Source organism: Myotis brandtii, unplaced genomic scaffold (assembly GCF_000412655.1).
Source record: "Myotis brandtii unplaced genomic scaffold, ASM41265v1 scaffold519, whole genome shotgun sequence".
In the NCBI taxonomy this organism is placed as follows: domain Eukaryota; kingdom Metazoa; phylum Chordata; class Mammalia; order Chiroptera; family Vespertilionidae; genus Myotis; species Myotis brandtii.
The window spans coordinates 609,675-618,404 of NW_005369782.1; positions in this window are offsets into that span (position 1 = coordinate 609,675).

Consider the following 8,730-nt stretch of genomic DNA (forward strand, 5'->3'; position numbering starts at 1 on the left):
ATTGTGCTGGGAGGGCTTTGCCCTCCAAGCTGGGACTTGTATGTGGCTTTGCCACAAGTCAGTCCGAGGCTTGAACCTGTCCAAACGCTGTAGCCGCTCTCCACAGCAGGGCAACTGGATTTGTGATTAATTTTGGGGAGTAGGAGTGGGCCAGAATCATTGAAGGACAGGGAAGTATTAAGGATGGCTCACAGGTTCCTTTCTGGCTGGAGCACCTGGGAATATGTTGGTACCATTTACAATGATTCAGAATGCTAGAGGAAAAGCAGTTTTAGGGCAAGGTGGTTGCAAATAATAAGTTTATTTGGGGGCATGTCATATTTGAGATTCTTATAACTCATTCAAGTGTCCCATTTGGGTCTATGAGTCTGTACCTCAGAAAAACTCTGGGCTGAAGGTACAATTTTGAAATAATCCCCTGCAATAGTAAGGATAGTATTTGAAGATAAGGGAGTAGATGAGATCACTTTGGGAGAGAATTGAAAAGGGCCCAGGACGGAGCCCTGAGGATGTTCTACACATAAATACTGAGTCAAGGAGAAGTCAGCAAAGCAGCCTCACAATAAATCAGAAGAAAAACAAATTAAGTACAGGAACATGGAAGGCAAGCAAGAGATTGTTACTAGAGGCAAGAGTGGAAACCTATGTACAAAGGAAACAGAGTTCAAATAGGATAGATATGAACATTTTCATTGACTTGGCAACATGAAGGTCATTGGTGACTTAAAGCTAGAGTTTAGGTATTAGAAACAGAAGCCAGATTGGAGTGGGCTGAGAAGTCAATAGTACAAAGAAGTAGAAATTGAAGCTATAGCTATATATTTTATAAATGGGAAAATAGATATACTTTTAGTTGGAGATTTGTACTCTAGTAAAATTTAGATTTTTTTTATTAAATAAGAGGACAATAGTATGTTTAAATGATAATGAAAAAGGTCTAGTAAAAAAGAAAAGGCATTTTACTTATTTATTTATTTTAAATTCTTTATTATTTAATGTATTATATACGTCTTCTTTCTTCCCCATTGACCCCTCCCTGGCCGCCCCGAACCCCAAGCACATGCCCTCACTCTCCTACCCCTCCCCCCAATCTGTGTCCATTGGTTATGCTCATATGCATGCATACAAGACCTTTGGTTGATCTCTTACCCTCTCATCCCCTGCCTTCCCTCATAGGTTGGAAATCTATTCTATGCTTCTATGACTCTGGTTCTATTTTTGTTCATCAGATTATGTTGTTCATTATATTCCACAAATGAGTGAGACCATGTGATATTTATCTTTCTCTGACTGGCTTATTTTACTTAACGTAATGCTCTCCAGTTCCATCCATGATGTTGGAAACAGTAAGAATTCCTTCTTTTTTATAGCAGTATAGTATTCCATTGTGTAGATGTACCACAGTTTTCTAATTGACTCATCTGCTGACGGGCACTTAAGCTGTTTAGCTATTGTAAATTGTGCTGCTATGAACATAGGGGTGCATATATCCTTTCTGATTGGTGTTTCTGTTTTCTTGGGATATATTCCTAGAAGTGGGATTACAGGGTCAAATGGGAGTTCCATTTTTAATTTTTGAGGAAATGCCATACTGTTCTCCACAGTGACTGCACCAGTCTGCATTCCCACAAGCAGAGCACGGGGTTCCTTTTTCTCAGCATCCTTTCCACTTGTTGTTCGTTGACTTGTTGATGATAGCCATTCTGACAGGTGTGAGATGATACCTCATTGTTGTTTTGATTTGCATCTCTTGAATGATTAGTGACCTTGAGTATGTTTTCATATGTCTCCTGGCCTTCTGTATGTTCTCTTTCGAAAGGTGTCTATTTAGGTCCTTTCCCCATTTTTTAACTGGATTGTTTATCTTCCTTTCATTAAGTTGTATGAGTTCCTTATAAATGTTGGAGATTAAACCCTTATTGGAGATAACATTGGCAAATATGTTCTCCCATGCAGTGGACTTTCTTGTTGTTTTGTTGATGGTTTCTTTTGCTGTGCAGAAACTTTTTATTTTGATACAGTCCCATTTATTTATTTTCTCCTTAGTTTCCATTACCCTAGCAGCTGTATTGGTAAATATATTGCTACAACAAATGTCTGCTATTTTGCTGCTGATTGCTTCTTCTAAGATTTTTATGATTTCTCGTCTTACATTTAAGTCGTTTATCCATTTTGAGTTTATTTTTGTGTATGGTGTAATTTAGTGGCCTAGTTTCATTTTCTTGCATGTATCTGTCCAATTTCCCCAATACATTTATTGAAGAGACTGTCTTGACTCCATTGTGTGCTCTTGCTTCCTTTGTCAAATATTAATTGAGAAAAATGGACTGAGTTGATTTCTGGGTTCTCTGTTCTGTTTCATTGGTCTATATGTCTGTTCTTGTGCCAGTACCAGGCAGTTTTGAGAACAGTGGCTTTATAATATAGCTTGATATCTGATATTGTGAACCCCCCAACTTTGTTCTTCTTTCTCAAGATTGCTGCAGCTATTCGGGGTCTTTTTTTTATTCCAGATGAATTTTTGAAGAGTTTGTTCCAAATCTTGAAGTATGCCTTTGGTATTTTAATGGGGATTGCATTGAATCTATAGATTGTTTTGTGTAGTATGGACATTTTAATGATGTTGATTCTACCAATCCATCAACACGGTATATTCTTCCATTTGTTTACGTCTTCTTCTATCTCTTTTTTCAGTGTCCTGTAATTTTCTGAGTACAGGTCCTTTACCTCCTTGATTAAATTTATTCCTAGGTGCCTTAATTTTTGTGTTGCAATGGTAAATGGGATTGTTTTTATTTAGTTTCTCTTTCTGTGAATTCATTATTGGTGTATAAAAAAAGCCATAGATTCCTGGGTGTTAATTTTGTATCCTGCTATATTGCTGAATTCATTTATTAAGTCTAGTAGTTTTTTGATGGAGTCTTTAGAGTTTTCTAAGTACAATTTCATGTCATCTGTGAATAATGACAATTTTACTTATTCTTTTCCAACTTGGATGCCTTTTATTTCTTCTTCTTGTCTGATCACTATGGCTAGCACTTCTAGTACTATGTCAAACAAGTGTGGTGAAAGTGGGCATCCCTGTCTCGTTCCTGTTCTTAGGTGAAATGATTTTAGTTTTTGCCCGTTGAGTATGATGTTGGTGGTAGGTTTGTCATATAAGGCTTTTATTATGTTGAGATATGATCCCTCTATTCCCACTTTGCTTAGAGTTGGATTTCGTCAAATGTCTTTTCTGCATCAATTGTTATGATTATGTGATTTTTGACTCTCAATTTGTTTATGCGTTGCATCACATTTATTGATTTGTGGATATTGTACCATCCTTTTATCCCTGGAATAAATCCCTTTTGGTCATGGTGTATGATCTTTCTAATGTAATGCTGGATCCGATTTGCTAGGATTTTGTTGAGGATTTTAGCATCTATGTTCATCAGGAATATTTGCCTGCAATTCTCTTTCTTTGTAGTGTCTTTATTTGGTTTTGGGATTAAGGTAATGTTGGCTTCATAGAAAGAGCTAGGAAGTGTGCCTTCCTGTTGAATTTTTTGGAATACTCTGAGAAGGATAGGTTTTAGTTATTCTTTGAATGTTTGATAAAACTCCCCTGTGAAGCCATCTGGACCCGGGCTTTTGTTTGCTGGAAGTTTTTTGATTACTGCTTCAATTTCCTCCTTAGTTATTGGCCTGTTGAGTTTTTTTGATTCTTCTAGAAAGGCATTTTAGAGTAAGTTGCCATTATCTTATTTGAAGTGAGCTAGCATCTCTCTCACTCCATTGGCCTGGAGTTTGAGTACCTACACATGCTATAGGTCTCACCTCTCACACCCAGTCCTTCAAAGGGATTTAGATAAGTACCCCCAGGCAAACAACCAGAGTAAAAGTGGATGGGAACCAAACAACCAGGAGAGTCCTGACGTGCTGGTAGACTTCCTCAGGAATAAATAACATTTTGGAGTTAGTTTTTCAACCTTGTCTTGGACAGTGTAGGAATTGAAAGATTCTCTAAACTCCCAAGATGCAAAGGCAGTTTAGTTTTGGCTGTGATAGTGGCAATGGCAATATATCAATAAGAATTGCATTTGATTTTAAGTTACAAAAAATCCAACTACATTGGCTCAAACAAGATGGGTGTATTTCTCATATAACAAATCCTGAGGTATAGTTGCTGGTGTTGTTTCAGTGGCTCAAACAATGTCAGGGCCAGCATCTTTGTGATTCTCTTGATCTTTTTCCTTACATTCACAGCAGAATGCTGAAGTTCCTGCAATTATTTTTCTTTCAAACAGGAAGAAGGAAAAACTGTGTAGCAATGGCTCTGAAGAGATTGAAAACAAGTTGGCATCTGCAAAAGTGAGAAGAGGAATCATCAGGAGACAAAAAGCTTTGTGGGCCTCTAACCCATTCCCTGGAGCCTCAGGAGAGTATCGTACCTGTTTTACACACCAACATATTACCAAGTACTTGGCATGGTGCCTGGTATACAGTAGGCTCTCAATGTCTGTTTAATTAATGAGTAAAGGAATCATCTATGACCATATGAGATAAATCCAAGATGATAGTAGTAAGAGCTAGTGTTGCCTCACTCAATTTGGGACTTATTTCCATGGAGTTGGGGTGATTTGGCAGATTAAAATAGTTCATTTTCATAGACTGGGAGGAGGACACAGTCTCTTCCTTTCCAGTGCATGCCCTTGAAAGAGATCTTTTTAAAAAACCATAGAATGGAGGAGATTGGGATTGAGATACATTTCAGGGCTTTGTGGAACTCGGATTCTTACCCACTGTGGGGACTGCAGAACATGCTGGGGAGAGGGTTCTGGTGTAGCCCAGTCTCATCATGTCCACGCATGTCTTTCTTGTCCTTAAAGGACATTCTGCATATTTAGTTAACAAAGACAGCAGAAGATTTGGCTGGGGAAATTTCACTCCTGATTAAAAATTCCATTTGTCTGTGATTGAGCTTGTTTTAATAAAGTGAAAGAGAAATGAATCTGAGACTGTGTAATTCTTTGGCCCCTTTACATGACTCATAGTGAATTGAATCTTTCCAGTTTTTTCAGTCTTCTTGAGGTTGCTCAGTAATATAGTATTCAAAAAATTATAAATACATTAGAATTGATTTTACAATTGTGAAAGTTCAATACCTATGAATTAATTAGAGAGAGAGAGAGAGAGAGGAGGAAGAGGAGGAGGAGGAGGAGCTATGCAAGTTATCCTGTCTCTGAATCAGTAATTTACGAAAATTATTGTCTAATTATTTTGTCCATGTTATTTTTGACTTTCTTTTTATTGTTGTAGATGACAGAGTTCTGATTAGTGTTTCTGCAAAACATGCTTTTTCTGAAAGCAATTTTCAGTGAACTGGAAAAAAAACGACCAAAATACCTCCTATTTCTCCATAGAAATTAAAAAAAATTAATTTGTTGGAAACCATAAAAGGGGCAGAATATTACAGCAAATAAACAGAAGAAAATTAGTTTAAGACCCTTTTTCATATATTTTCTCAGGTTGGAGAGTTTTTTTTTCAACTTACTATAAGAAAATAAGGAGTAAAAACAACTATAGTTATTTCTCTAGCCAAATTATAACTTGTTCCACTCAGCTGTGTTTGAAATTTGGGCTAAGGCATAATTCAATTATCTTCATTATACCAAATAAATTCTATAATATAATTTTATTCTATATTATGATTAGTTCTGTGGTGGGAAAAAATGGGGGTTGTGAGAAGCTTGACCAAAAATGGAGGAAGTAGTGAATAATTGGGAAAGTGTATTAGGAGGCTACCCTAAGGAGATAATCAGAGTGGATATTCAGTCCAGGATAAGATATGTAAATTTAAGCAGCCAGACAAAGGAGAAAATCAGAAGGTGAAGGGTGGTTGTTGGCATGAATTGGAAACAGAAATCGGGACCTGGGGAGGAAAGTTTGGGGAATGGATAAGGTGGTGAACAACCATGAGGGGAAGTTGGACCGGGGCTCAGGTATGATGGTTAATTTTATGTGTCAGCATGACTGGACCACAGCCTGCCCAGGTAAATGGTTAAATATTATTTCTGCGTGCGTTTCTGGAAGAGATTAGCATTTGAGTAGATGAACTGAGTAAATCAGATGGCCTTCTCCAATGTGGGTAAGTGTCATCTAGTCTGTTGAGGGCCTGAATAGAAACCAAAGGTGGAGGGAGTTGAATTTACTCTCTTCCTGACTGATGAGCTGGTACATCAGTCTCCTGTCCTCCATGCTCCTGGGTCTCTGACCTTCAGACTCAGACTGCAATCTGTACGATTGGCTTTCCTGTGCCTCAGTTTATAGATGGCAGAACATGGGACTGCTTAGCCATGTTTATTGGTCCTGTTTCTGGAGAATCCCAACTAATACAGGAGAGATACCAGTAAGTGGAATCAGGAAGAATAGGAAAAGGTCAACACTAAGGTTTCTGGGCTGCAACTGAGTAGGAGAAAAGAGGAAAGACAAGTGCATATGACTTTATCTGGCAAGTGAATGTATGTGTGACCTCATAGGTTGCCACACCATCCCAAGAAAATTAAGATGGAAGGAGGAAAGAGAGATACACAGAGACAGAAGCAAAGGGAGGGAGATATGGGTGGAAATAAAAACATTTTATCAAAAATACAGGAAAAGAGATAGGGAACGAGAAATACTCTGTTTTAAAAGATGGTGAGAAGGAAGACAAGCTAAGAATGGTTTACTAGGTTTTACCTTGAATGTATTCATACATGTTTTCTTTCAAATTCTGTTGTTCCTTTGAATGACAGGCTTTGCAGTAAGTTATCACTGTCCTTTAAAACTCAGAGAAGATACTTAACCAGTATTTACAGCTCTTCAACTTTTAAAAAATACTTTAATATTTAGAGGTACTATCTGAGGTTCTATCAGAAGCATGTGTGTGTTCTTCTTATTATTACTTTTTAAAGCTATAACTATATATAATAACAAGAACAATATCACTGACCATAGGCAAAGAAATTAACCAAAAGGTTTATCTATTCTTATATATTTGGTATAAATATACATACACCCAATATATATGCATACATATATATTTGATACTATATATGTGTATATATATACACATTATCATATAATATTAGCATCTGATCTCTAATGAAATGCTCAGATAATAGAAGACTGACATAACAAATTCTGGTGTGAGAAAGGTCAAAGTTTCAAAGAGAATGGAACATGGATTGAATGACCTGGGAAAGGAGGCTTTGGTAAGGTGGCAATAATTGCAGATTTCTAATTCTTGATCAATGCATTGTCATAGTTATGGAACATTAGATGTTAAGAGGCACAATTAAATGTGTCTTTGACCCCTAGACCAGTGCATTTTCTCTGCATCTGGCTATCATTTAGCTTTCAGAATGCAAAAATTCAGTGTGGCCTAAAGAACACTAGAACCACCATCTTGAACCCTGGAATCTGGTCCAGACTCAAGTTGGGTAATGTTAGGCAAGTCATTTCCACCCCTGTATCTCAGGCTTCAACATTCTGGATAGCTACTGCCCAGCCCATTCAATAGTAATAACAATAGAGTTATGTATTTGACAGGGTTCTTCAGAGAAAAAGAACTAGTAGCGTAGATATAGATACACAGAAAGAGATTTATTACAAGATATTGGCTCATGTGATTATGGAGGCTGAGAAGTCCCATGATCTGCCATCTTTAAGTTGGTGGTGTAGTCCCCGTTCAAACCCAAAGGCTTGAGAACCAGGGGAGCCAGTGGTATAAATTCCAATCTGAGAATGAAGGTCCAAAACCAGGAGTGCTGATGTCCAAGGGCAGGAGAGGATGATGTCCCAACTCAAGCAGAGAGCAAATTCACCCTTCCTCCACCTTTTGGTCTATTCAGGCCCTCAATAGATTGGATGATGCCCACTGCATTGCGTAGGGCATCTTCTTTACTCAGCCTATCTATTCAAATGCTAATGTCATCCAGAAACGCCCTCACAAACACATGCAGAAATAATGTTTTACCAGCTCTCTGTGCATCTTTTAGCCTAGTCAAGTTGACACAGAAAATCAGCCATCACAAGTTATATGAAATACTTATTGAGTACTTACTATGTGTCAGATGCTGAGCAAAGTACTTTTCTTGATTTTATCTTCAGCACATAATTTTACACTATATTCTATTATTATCCATAACTTAGAAACAAGAAAGTTGGCTCAGAGAATTTAAGAAACTCAGCAAGTTTACACATCTGGTGAGTAACACAGCCCTCATTAATTTAGGTCTATCTAATATCTAGGTCCCTATATTTGCTGCTCCTTATAGTCATGATTTTCAAATGGGGTAAGGATATGTCCCCTGACCCATAGGCATATCTTAATATTGGGGAGGGATTAATTTGCAAAAGTCTACCAGATTTTAAAAAAACACTTGCAAGTACTCCCACTTGAATATCACCAAACTTGGTAATCTTTAGGCTTCTTTTATAGCTAACCTTCTATGACTTTGGGATTCTGCTGCTGAAGAGAAAGGAAACTTTCATTGATATCCCTTACAATAAGGTTGAATCTAGTATTCCATTGCTTTTTGTTGTCTTCTAGAAGCCTGCATGAGTCAACAGTTCCTCTTTGTCTCTTCAGTAACTCACTGTCTTCAGAGCAGCCTCTGATCAGAAACTTCATTAAGTCAGCTCTGATTTGTCTTCTTATCTTACCTCTTAGATAACATATTGAAAACACCAGCTGGGTCACCTAAG